The 13,683-nt window shown below is 39.4% G+C and overlaps 1 protein-coding gene across 5 annotated transcripts in view; it reads right to left on the bottom strand.

Moving 5' to 3' along the window:
• Positions 1 to 13,683, bottom strand: part of ZNF704 (zinc finger protein 704) — a 136,743-nt gene that overhangs the window by 89,359 nt on the left and 33,701 nt on the right. The gene's annotated exons all lie outside the window — the stretch shown is intronic.

Raw genomic sequence — 13,683 nt, 5'->3', positions numbered from 1 at the left:
TAAACTGCATTTACAGGCAATATAGTGGAATTCAAAGCTTCCCCTGTGCATAGCAAATATAAATATACATCTTCATACCACATAGCATGGTTGAACTTAAAAAAAGATAAAAGAACCTACATGGTTTTGTACTTAATTTAGTGTTAATTTATTTAGTTTTAATACTAATTATATTTTATTCATTCAATGCATCTTTCTTCAAATTTCTTACTCTACTCAAAAATTAATAAAATCCTGAAGACATTTTGACATTATTCTGCACTATATTTTTGCTTTAATAAATAGTTATGGAAAAGCAATGCTCTAAATGTGCCTTTTTGTAATCTTGACATTTACAATCATAAAAAAGGTATACTACAAAATGTAAAATCACATTTAAATAAATACAATTATATGATTAAAAGTAAACTATCAGAAACACTCTAATGGCATTCTTCACCTTTAAAGTATTTTACAAATATTTACTAATTAATCCATACAGCATATTTGTTAGGTACATAAGTATTGTTGTTCCTGTTTATAGGGAAAACTGAGGCACAGAGGCTAAAATACAGTAAGGGTTTTCTCAAGATGTTGGAGTCTAGCACATTGTGTGTGTGTGAGAGAGAATGTGACTATGGTTCTTTTAACAGTTATTCAGCAGTATAGTGCTATCACTTATGCAGATTGGGACTGGTTCATCAAAAAGGGGACCACCACATTTTTTTAAACAAGGAATAATGAGAACATAAACCCTGGTTGAAACAGCATACGGATATCACTAATTCAGCTGCCTGTGAACTAGTGAGAGTAAGCAATGTCTACGTGCAACACTCTCTTCCAGTTCTCCATCCAACTGAACTATTTCACTGTTCTGCACCAACATATTAGTGGGAAAGGTAGCTGGAGAAAGATTTTAAGAAGAAGACTAATGACAGTGTATGCAGTGTTGTAAGTGTCAGTCCCAAGATATTAGAGACACAAGGTGAGAGAGGCAATAGCTTTTATTGGACCAACTTCTGTTGGTAAGAGAGAGACAAGCTTTCGAGCTACACAGAGCTCTTCCTCAGTTCTGGGAAAGTCGTCAGAGTGTCACAGCTAAATACAAGGTCAAACAGATAGCACATATTCTAAACTACTTATGCTAAACTAAGGGACCATTCAAGGTGAAGTGGCCCATTAACATGCCTCTAAGGCCTAGGACAAAAAAGGGGGATTAGTGGGTAACAGATTGTTGCAATAAGCCATAAATCCAGTGTCTTTATTAAGATCATGATTTTTAGTGTCTAACAAAAAGAAAAAAAAAAGTTAGCAAAGCACTTTGGTAGACACTAAAAATCATGGTCTTAATAATGACACTGGATTTATGGCTTATTGCAACAATCTGTAACCCACTAAACCCCTCCACACACTTTTTTATCCCACAACTATAGAGGTATTAACGGGCCACTTCATTTTAAATAGTCCATTAGAATATATGCTAACTACTTACACTAAACTATCTGTTTGACCTTGTATTTAGCTGTGACACTGGGACCACTTGTCCTACATATGAAGAAGTGCTTTGTGTAGCTCCAAAGCATGTCTCTCTCACCAACAGAAGTTAGTCCAATAAAAAAATATGACATCACCCACCTTGTATCTCAGATACATAAGTGGAAGGGAGAAGGTGAAAAAGTCAGACAAGGCTGTGGACGAGAAAGAGATACTGAGAAGTTTGCAAAGATCCAGAAGAACTAATTCAAGAAACAGGAAGTAACAAGGACACCAAATCATGTGCCCCAAGATAAGATTAAAAACAAAGCTGAACGCAGGCCTATTCACTTGGGAACAGAACTCTGCTCACTCCCGTATAGGCCTGCTCTGTTGGTAAAGCTTGGGTTGACATAGCTACAGCAATCAGGGGCATAAAAAAAATCAATACCCCGAGCACTATGCCAGCCTAACTCCTGGTGTAGCTGCCGCAAGGTCAACAGAAGAATGCTTTCCTCAACCTAGCTACCATTACTCAGGGAGGTGGCGTTTCCATAGTACCATGTAGACATGGCCGTAGCTATGTTGGTTCTGCAGAGGTAACAGGAGTAAAAATGTTTGTTTGTTTGTTTGTTTGAAATCACCCAAGTAAGGAGATCTTGGAGTAAAGTGCTCCCAATTTCAGACACTTTTCAGCAAAAATTCACATTAAGGTTGGCCAATCACAGCATCTCCGTTATCCTCTCCTTCCTTCTGGAACTGACCAGAGAAGAAGTCATCTTACATTGAATCTGATGCAGTGCTTCCTCTCCTTCCCTGTAATAGCACTGTGCAGGGGAGAGAGTCAGTGTTGCCCTCTTTTCTTACTAACCCTCCCTTGCCATGTACATCAGCGTTAAAGGAAGACAGACTCTGCAAGCATGAGAGAAAACTGGAGACAACAGAGATGAGGAACAGAAGAAAGGACCTGAGGGAGAATGAGGGGAGAAGAGACTGAAAACAGAGTACCTGAGATGGGAAGAGGAAACAGAGGACACAGAGCAATATGCTGCTGGTAAGGTACAAGAACGAATAGACCTGGAGGAGAAACAAACAAACAAAACTAGAAAACATAATGAGAGGAGACAGCCAGTAGCAAAGCAAGCAAATGAAGGGAGAAACTGAGAGGGATTGTGTTCAGTTTAGGGATGTAAAAATTGGCTTAATTAAAAATCTTAAATGTTCTAAAAATAGAACGGTTAAACGCTGGGCGGGAGCTGTGCTGGACTCAGCTCCTCACTGCCAAGTGAGAGCTGCCTAGCTGCGGCTTTCCCCTTCCCGCCCTCCCCCGGTAGCTGAGCAGCTCTCACTCACTGGGACCTGAGCAGAGCCCAGCTGCGGCTCCCCCTTTCCCCCCGCTGGATGGACTCTGCGCCTTCTCGCAAGCAAGAGCTGCCCAGCTGCTCTCGCTTGCGGGGAGCCGAGCCATGCTGCAGCTCGCTGGGCTCCGCGCCTCCCCGCAGGTCGTGGGGAATCTCGTGGGGAGCCAAGCCCAGCTGTGGCTACCCCGCGCTGGGTTCCGCACTTCCCCGCCAGCAAGAACCACCCAGCTGCTCTCGCTGGCAGGGAGCCAGCCCAGCTACTGCTCCCTTCCCCCTCCAGTTTAAATGGTAATCAGCTGTTCAAAACGTTTAAACAGCTGATTGCCGTTTAAACGGTTAACCTTTTACATCCCTAGTTCAGTTGAGGTAAAAATAGGGGAGAAAGAATGTCTTATACGGGGGGCGGGGGGAAAGGTTGATGGAAAATGGTACATAAATTTTTTAAAAATTGATGGGGTTTGACTAGAGGTTTGACTGCTTACAGAAAAAAAACAAGTTGGGGAGAAGGTGCTAGCCCCTGACTTGTACTCTTTGGGCCTGGATTTAACAAACATCTACCTAAAAGGAGAGGCTGAAGGTTAATGTGCACTCATGCCCATAAGTGAACCACTCAAGTGGATATTTCAGACACACTTGGACACACACGCTCTCATCTTGTACTTGCATTATGTGTATAGTCAGGTATACGTACAAATGTCCAATATGGAGATCATTATGGAAATCTGTTAAATCTGTAAAATTATGGCCTGTCTCTTTTTCTCCATATACATCAAGAGGTTCTGAAGCCTGAACTGATCAGATACCACCACGACCACCACCATCATCTGTGCTTCAGCTGCTGCTTACTAACCATCATTCTATTATTCAATATTTGCTATTACTTGTATGTCAGCCATGTTGAAATTAGGCAGGCAGCCCTTCCCCGAACAAATGGAACATACGTACTTCTCAAAACTCTGGAAACCAGAGTTTGATTAAAGTTACTTGGTATATATTTGGCACTGACAGGACCAAAAACTGACAGTACTAGGAGAGCATTCACTGAATTGAAAATAAAAAGCTTATGCAAAGTCTTAAAAGTGCTTAAGCAATGAGCTCAGCTAATATGTTTAAAACCAGAGACGTTGCCCACTATATTCTCAAGAAAAAATGGTAAATTATCAGCCATTTGGCAGGTAAAATGCATTGAAAGGATCTTGAACAAAACAGAATAACCACTGCAAGCTTATGAGAAAGTTACTCATCTGTACAGAAAATGAATATGCATTTCATACTGAAAAATAAAAGAAAGCTTTTGACTAACTCCATTTGCACAATACATAAACCTCCCAAGTGTGTTATAAATATACAAGAGTATGATATTTTCAAAGAAAATGCTAGCAGCTCAGGAGAAAGTATGCATCCCTTTAAACAAATCTAATTCATCTCATCCAGTACACGTGCCTTGTATGTTACTGTAAAAAATATTTACTATCAAATGGATGATTATGATTACAAGGATTTGTTATTCAGTTTGCATTTGTGCTAGCCACTTTCAAAATTCAGAGGAAGATGTGGTACCTGCCCCAAATAAATATATCCTTTTATAGAATTCTACTGTAAAAGAGAAGAACATTAAATAATAAATATTCTACCTACCTATATATCTTAAATCACTTTGATATATGGATGTCCATATTATTTTAAATGCCTGATTTGTATGTCCCTCACCACTACAACATCCGAGTATCTAACTGTCTTTAATGGATGTTTAATGTATGCAAAACTTCTTGTAACAATTGTAATTAGGAAATATTTACTACTCAGATCAATAAAAAGGACCTTTGAAAAGTAACCCTTCATCTATATAGACCATTGGTCATATTTTACTCTATTCTCACTGAAAGCAATACGATTACAAGGGCATTTATTAGTGCAGAGTTTGGTCTTACAGTTATAAATAAAACATATTAAAAAAACCTCAGATACAACATTGCTATAAATATGCACAATTGTCACCTTTCCCAACTCCAGTTTGTAATAAAGTGAATCTTGCACATAATATTCAGAGTTGCTATTTCATGAAGAAACTCATCAACTTTTAAAAACTGGTTAAAAAGAAACGATCATTGTTTGCAATTTTGCTATCATGTAGAGAGTAACATCTTCTGTCTGAATACTAATCTTATCTTTGCAGACCACCTAATATAACATGAGAGACTACTGTATAATCTAGGATGCAATTGGTTTTTCAATTTGAAAATGTTTTATGAAAATTCACTATAGACATGAACATATCTAAACATACCTATATACATGGTAATGTTTTCTTGTAAGTTTCATAGAGGCACAAGATAAAACATACACCCATTGGCTTTTTTCTTGCATGAGAAGCACAGATGTCAGGCATTTCAACAATGATATTTTTGTACGATAGTTAATGCAAGCTGCAAGGAAGCTACTTTTATTGAATATTGCCAGTTGTTTAGCAGTATTATGAAATTACATGCTTTTTTTTGGTTGAAGAATTGAAATTTGAGAACAAGACATGAATTCACTCTGATGGCTACCGATAAATGGATAAAGCAGCAATATTACTGATTGCAACTCTTCTAGAACCAGTGCCAAATGTTCTTTGCCAATTAAGAGACATTTCTCCTCTGTGCACATTAGAAAAATTCCCTGGAATATGTTTGGTAATGATATTACAGTCCTGCTGGCAACTTTATATAATCAAACAGGGGAAACAATTCAGCCTCTTTTCTTGACACCTGGTAGGAAAAAGGTGCTAACCACTTTTACAGATGGAGACAAGTGGATGAGGGCCATAGTAGACCATCTTCAGTGTTCAACAGCAAGAATTTTGTAAGAATGGCAAACCTATTACATAAATACAATACCATTTTCTAAGTCTGCTTCTGAAGCCTTACACATCAAACTATCTCAAACTCTATGGCCAACACATAGGAGACTTTGTCATGATGTTCAACTTGATCGTATTTATTATTTTGCCATATTTACATTTTTCTCATTAATTTCACGAGAAGTCATTTTTGTGAGGGCCAGAACCGGACTGCCATTGTAAAACATGGGCACAAAACCCAAGGGGCTAAATTCAGAATGATGTGAGGTGCTAAAAAAAGTTACACTTTGTAATACTCAGCCTCCCTTATACAGTGGCACCGTGGGTGTAAATTTGTAACCTGTTGAATCACATGACGGTTTAACAAAAGTGATATTGTGAAAACTAGTTACAGCAGCAGCAGGCTGAATAAAGAGAATGTGGAGGAAAAGTTTACCCTGAATGAATGAGCCCCTAATTTTTGCCTGGACCAACTGGAAAAACTTGTTATTAAGCCCAGACTCCCCAAAACAATTATGCAACAAATACACATACAAAAGCAGAAGTATGCAGGCTGACTAAATCTGAAATAAACACAAAGGCACTTACATGGAGGAAAAAGCCACACTTCAGAAAGGGATATTCAGCTAATAGCTGATAGTTCCCTCAAATTCTTTCTAGTCTTCTTGCTGAGTTAATATTGCATTTCCTCTCCCTTCAAATTGCACAGAAAAAGCCCTCCATGTTACTTAATGCTTAATTTATACAAACTTTTAAAACAGAAAGAAGTATCCAGCTCAAACCATTGTAGGTTAGCGTGGCAACATATGTTATATACAAATATAATAATCTTAAAAATGAAATTCTCATGTTAATGTAAACCTAGAGTGACCAGATGTCCCAATTGTATAGGTACTGTCCCAATATTCCAGGCTTTTTCTTATATAGATGCCTTTTACTCCCACACCATCCTGATTTTTCACACTTGCTAGCTGGTCACCTTATGCAAGTCCCGCATTTTCAAAAACAAAACCTAAGATCAACAGTAAAGCTTCTATGATTTTCTCTTATTTTAATCCCATTTGCAATCCAAAAACTGCAGCATGATGATAATGAATTGAAAGCTAGAGAGTGTCCAATCTCAGTGAAATGCAAAAAAGTAAATAATCAGCATTAATGCTGAAATGTAAGTAAGATTTTTAAATTCTTTCACATGTAATAATCTAAAGGATTTAAAAACCACAAAACTATATTTTTATTCTATCTACATTGATAGCTGGTCAGAAATTGGTGGCTAGAACAACTCACCTGGGATGTGAGAGACCCAAGTTCAAGTCCTGCCTGATCTTAAGCAGTAACTTGAACCTGGATCTCCCACATCCCTGCTGAGTGCCCTAGCCACAAAACTACAGGCTATTCTGGAATCTGTCTGCCTAATTTTCCATGAAAAAAATAAGAGAAAGGTCTTGGTTTCATTCCACATTATAACAAAACCAAATTTCAAAATCTCAATTCCCCCCCCATGAAACAGAATTCTTGTTTTCTGGGCAGATCAAGTTACATTTTCCCAAAACCAAAGTGCTCTGCAGTGCCATCTAGTGGAACTAAAGTGTACCTAAGAATTAAACTTCCAAACAGCTGTTGGATTGGATTTAAGATTTTTTTACATTTCTAAAGTTTCATAATCCAAACAAAATAATCAAGCTGCAAGCCCTAAGGCAGCTTCTCCTTTGTCAAGTGACATTTATAAATGACTGTATTTTCAGAATGATTCTTTGTCATTACAAGACCACCTTTCTTATTCACTGAAATAAATTATTACCTACTTCTTTATAACATATACATTATGGGGGAAATAATAAGCAGTTGAGTTTAATTTAGGTTTTTTTAAAGGAAGGGATATTAACTCATTTGAGTACACTGCTAATTCTCAAGAAGCCTATGTTAAAGAGCTACTTTTAAGGTATTTGTATGCTGTGTTAAGAATTCTGTGCTACTATCATTGTGTCTCTGAAGTTCTTATCCCTTGTACACCACCCTTTGTTTGGCAAGCTATTATAAAGTTTCTTTTTAATTGTTGACTTTGGCACCAAAAACAAAAAACAAAGTTCCTCAGTTATATCCCCTTAAATCATCTCCACTACAATATTAAAACAAAAAATAAATAAGCAGCTCTTCGGTAGAGTTCTGTATCCTTATAGTCAGTCCTAATACACAGTTGCAGAAGTTTGTGTTTTTTCTAAACTGTAAGCAGATCTTAAATAAACAGGATGATGCCTTGTATAAACAAACTTACTGCAAACCTTGCCCAGTTTCTGATTGCTAAATGTACCATCATGCAAATAAACAAGCCATTTAGTTTGCTACAACTTGCATACAGTAGATTGATTAAAACCTCCTGAGGTGGAGAAGACAAGACCGATCAAATACAGACAAGCAACTACTGGACGGAGAGTGCTGCTCTGAGAAATTACCCCCTTCCTCTACTTCCACCAAATGCAGCAAGGATTTCCTGGAGCGGAGAGCTGACAGAGATCATGTGAAAAGGCACAGGGACTTCACAGAGCTCCCCACATATGCAGCAATTTCAACTAATACACTAAATTTGGACCCAAACTCCCAGTCACTTTGCTGGAGAGGGTTGTAGAAAAAGACACTGGACATTTCCCCTGGCAGAACCTTAGAGAGTTTCCTGTCCACTATGGAGGAGTGCAACAATATAGTCTGAAGTGAAGAAAATAATCAGTTCCCAAATAATTAGTTCCCAAATAATTAAAATTTTTACTAGAATTTGCCTCAAAATTCTAGCAATTGTCATCAAGGTATTCACCATTGCAATATTGGATCTGAAACCTAGGTTTGTTTTCCTTTTCATTCACTAATTCTGCTAGAACACTAGCTTGACTGGAATATATATAAACATAAAACAATCCTCTCATGCAAGCAAAATGATCTAATTTACTTGCTTATAGCATAAATGCATCATTAAACTATTTTAGAGGAGATTTTGGCAATCAGAATACTTTCCTTTGTCATACAAAAGCTAATTCTAGCATCCTGCATTCACACATGCAAAATATCTCGAGTTCACTGGTTCCTAAATGAACAGACGCATTTTTTCAAATTGCAATTAGTTCTGCTAAGGTACTGGTAAACATTACATTCATTCTTTCTTTTCCTTCTTTGTGGAAAACCCCCACCCCACTGATGAAGTATAGTCTTCTGGTGATGAAGGTACATTTGACTGGCACTTAGAAATAAGGGGTTCTATACCTTGCTCTAGCAGACTTGCTATATGACAAGAAAGGCTAAAGCACAAAATGAGCTACACCTAGCAAGGGACAAAGACAATAAGAAGAGGTTCTATAATATCTTAAGAACAAGAGAAAGACTAAGGCCATGTCTACAATAAAGAATTACGTCAACCTAACTTATGTCAGCATACAGCCACTGCAGTTATTAAATTGCTTGTGTATGTGTGCACACTTGGCTACTTGTGTCGGAGGTGCATGTCCTCACCAGGAGCACTTGTACAATATCGATTGTATTGTCAATGTGGGGCATTGTGGGATGACTCCTGAAAGCCAGTAATAGTCAACGTAAGCAATGCAGTGTCTACACTGACACTGTGTCACCCTACACCACTCAGGGAGGTGGTGTTACTAACTTGAGGTAGAGAGGCACTTATGTCATAGAGCAGTGGTTCTTAACCTTTCCAAACTACTGTACCTCTGAAGCCTGAGTCCCACCCCCACGGGGCTGAGGCATGTAACTTAGTTTCATGGCGCCCCTGTGGCTCCAGGCAATTGCCTTTCTTGCCACCCCCAATACCAGCTCTGCACTTGCGACCCCTCTAAACCCTCAGGTTGAGAAACACTGTCATAGAGAGTCAAATTTAAGCGAAGACATTTCCACAGCTAGGTCAATGCAAGATTACATTGATCTAACCCTGTAGAACACACCGGGTCTAAGGAAAGTATATGTCTACTACTTAACAGAGAAGAAACACTAATAACAGATGGTGACTTCAAGACAAATGAGGTGTTTAATGCCTATTTTGCTTCAGGCTTCACTAAAAAGTTAAGTTGTGACCAGATATTTAAACACAATTAATATAACAAGAGGGGAGGAATGCAAACCAAAATAGGAAAAAGAACAGGCTAAAAATATTTAGATAAATTAGATGTATAGAAGTCAGCAAGGCCTGGCGAAATTCATCATAGGGTATTTTAAGCTGAAGAAATTTTGGAACTGTTAGTGATTATCTTTGAGAACTCATGGAGGATGGATGATGTCCCAGAGTGCTGGAGAAGGATAAATATAGTACCAATCTTTAAAAAGGGGAACAAAGAGGACCTGGGGAACTATATATAGACCAGTCAGCTAACCTCGATACCTGGAAAGACAGTGGAACAAAAGGATAAAACAAACTTGTAAGCACCTAGAGCAGCGGCTCTCAACCTTTTTTTCCAAAGTACCAGTCGGGTCAGGTCAAGAACCGCTGGTCCTGACCCGAGTGGTACTCCAGTAAAAAAAGGGGGGAAATACCCTCCGCCGAATCCTGCCCGCCGTTAACCACATTTCGGTGGCAAGGTTTCAAACATGCGGAGCCGGCCGGGTTGCTTTTCGGCAGCAGCACGGGGAGAAGCCGGCGGTAGGCTGTGAGGCTTCGGTGGGGGGAGGGGGGTTTCGGCGGCACCAGGGGTGCAGACGGCGGTAGGCTGTGCGTCTTCGGCGGGGGGGGGTGGTTTTGGCGGCGGCAGGGGGGAATTCGGCGTTGGGCTGTGCGTCTTAGGCGGGGGGGGGGTGTTCGGCGGCGGCGGGGGGGAATTCGGCGGCAGCGGCAAGGTACGTCTCGTGTACCACCAAGCCGTCCTCCGCGTACCACCTGTGGTACGCGTACCACCGGTTGAGAACCCCTGACCTAGAGGAGAATACCATAGTTATAAGGAATAATTTACATGGATTTGTCATCAAGAACTAATCATGCCAAACCAGCCTAATTTCCTTTTTTGTCAGGGTTACTGGCCTCATGCATAGAGAAGAAGCTGTAGACGTGATCTATCTTGATTTTAGTAAGGCTTTTGATACAGTCCCTCATGACATTCTCATACACAACTAGGGAGATATAATCTAGATGAAATTACTATAAAGTGGATGCAAAACTGATTGAAAGACTATATTCAAAGAATAGTTATCAATGGTTCACTGTCAAATGGGGTGACATATCTAGTGGGTTCGTGGAAGAGTCTGTCCTGGGTCCAGTACTATTCACAATTTTCATTAACGACTTCAATAATGGAGTGGAGAGTATACTTGTAAAATTTGTGGAGGATACCAAGCTGGTAGGGGTTGCTAGCACTTTGGAGGACAGGATTAGAAATCAAAAATGACCTTGATAAATTGCAGAATTGGTCTGAAATCAACAAGATGAAATATTATAAAGATAAGTGCAAAGTACTACACTTTGGAAGAAAAAAAAATCAAATGCACAACTACAAAATGAGGTATCGCTGGCAAGGCAATAGTATTACCGAAAAGGATCTAGGGACTATAGTGGATCACAAATTGAATAGGAGTCAACAATGTGATGCAGTTGCCAACCAGGCTAATATTCTGGGGTGCATAAACAGGAATGTCACATATAAGACATGGGAGGTAATTGTCCTGCTCTGCTCAGCACTGGTGAGGCCTAAGCTCTGGAGAGGAGTACTCTGTCCAATCCTGGGCCTCACACTGCAGGAGAGTCCAGAAGAGAGCAACAAAAAACCAATAAAATTTTAGAAAACCTGACCTATGAGAAAAGGTTAAAAAAAATGGGCAAGATTAGTCTTGAGAAAAGAAGACTGAGGGAGCACCTGATAGCAATCTTTAAATACAGTAAGAGCTGTTACAAGAGTACTGTGATCAATTGTTCTCCATTTTCACTAAAGGTAGAACAAGTAGTAATAGGTTTATTCTTCAGCAAGGGAGATTTCGATTAGATATTAGGAAAACCTTTCTAACTACAAGGGTAGTTAAATTCTGGAACAGACTTCCAATGGAGGTTGTGGAATCCCATCACTGGAGGTGTTTAAGAACAGGTTGGACAAACACCTATCAAGGATGGCCTACGTTTACTTAGTCCTGCCTCACTGCAGGGGCCTGCACTAGATGACCTCTCAAGGTCCCTTCAAGCCCTAAGTTCTATGATTGAACGAAAGGCACTTATGCTCTGTGCCTCAGTTCCCTCATCTGTAAAATAGACACACTAATACTGCCTTACTCACAGGGATGTTTTGAGATTAGTCCAGTCACGTTTGGGTGGAATTGAGATAATACAATGAGGAGTATCATGAAAACACTCATATACATTAAAGTTTTCAAATCTTAAACATTCACTTGTTTATTAGAGACGGGGCTGAAACAGAATCCAAGGTCTGGACATTCATGAACTCCATGGGCTTCCACAGTTGGCTTCTATCTCTAATGGCCAGAGCAAAACCAGTGACACCACCACTTTCGGACTTTGGAGAAGCTCTGAGCCAGTCATGAACTTTGCAGCTCAATCCCGTCATCCTTTTTACACTCCCAATCCCACACTGTATTTCAAAGGTAGAACTTGTAATAAATGAACTTGGACAACTAGACACATTGGAAAGCATTCCACTGAACATTACATACAAATCAATTTACTATGTAGATATTTTACAAGGCCTTAGTTGATACCTCAATGCCCAAATGAAATAAAGAAAAAACATACAAAAACAACACTACAGGTTAACAAGGAGCCCAGGACATTCACCTCAACATTACCTATAGTGGTTTTTAGCCATTATAGAGAAGAGACTCAGGAGAAGTTTGAAGCATCACAGAAACTTTACAAACACACACGTGTGAGAGTTATATTTTCTAGCATTCTAATTTTCTAGAGGAAGTATTCTCTTGCTCTCATCCTTAAAAAGTGCCAGAAGATTCTAAACCACTCACATTTTTATAGACACAGAGCATGAAATTCCCTCTCTAGCTGTTATTTAAATACAACTAATCATACTGTCATCTCATTCTTACCTGGGCATGTATCAAGTTGGAGAACAATTATTTATCTCCAAATACTCATTTTGAGCAACTTAACACAAAGCGTAATTGTCTAATAAAACTGCTAAAATTACCTTCACTGTGCATTTACAGGAGTTCCACAGCAGGCAGGAGAGGTGTAACAAAACATACAAAGTAAAATACACAACTATTTACACTGCAATGGCTCAAAAACATATTTTTAGTTGTACTATCCACACCCCATCCCACGTCTTGGGAACACACAGATTTTTCTTTCCTTTGTTACCTTTCGCCCCTCCTTTATCCCCCCCATATTTACTTTCCTCAATTCATTCATTCACTTTCTCTCCCTCTCTCCTCCTCTTCAATAGGCCACATTATGATCCAGTCCTAGGCACCTACACAGGAGTGTAATGGAGAGTAAGACCACACATCCTCCCTTGAGTATCCTCTCCAGACTGCAAGTGCAGGTATGGTGCGGGACAGCAAGCATGTAGACAGGCGTGGGAAGATCCTGGGCTCTTCAGTCATCAGTCTCTAACTCTTCAGGGGCATAGTTCCTTCCCTAGGCTTCTTCTAGGGTGACTCAGCTATGCACTACACCAAACTGGGGGCTAGATGTAAAATGACAATCTAACACTGTATTTATGTCCACTTCTCTGTTAATACCTCTTCCATCTCCATGTTTCTTTCCCCCACTTCCCTTTATTGGCACTCTTTTTTTAAAAATCTTTTCCAGATCACACTACTAGTAGTGCAACTAAGCAGATTGAAATTCACCATACTCTGCACAACCATTGAATGACAGAGAGGGAACAGAAGCAACACCTACTTGTAACGTTCAAATACTTTCTGTTTCAGTTTTTTGTTATTAGTATGTTTCGTTCTCCAGCAGACACTTCAGAAGAACAGTTTAATGCTTTAGTTTGAACTGTTGGAGGATGCGTCTTAGCCTCACTGTGCCAGCACTACCAGTAATCAGACTTTCTTCCCCTCTTCCATTAAAAAACA

The sequence above is a fragment of the Emydura macquarii genome, unplaced genomic scaffold (genome assembly GCF_026122565.2).
Source record: "Emydura macquarii macquarii isolate MOO-44397 ecotype Brisbane River unplaced genomic scaffold, CSIRO-AGI_Emac_v2 contig_1477, whole genome shotgun sequence".
NCBI classification, from domain to species: domain Eukaryota; kingdom Metazoa; phylum Chordata; order Testudines; family Chelidae; genus Emydura; species Emydura macquarii.
This window is presented reverse-complemented; position numbering and strand designations above follow the sequence as displayed.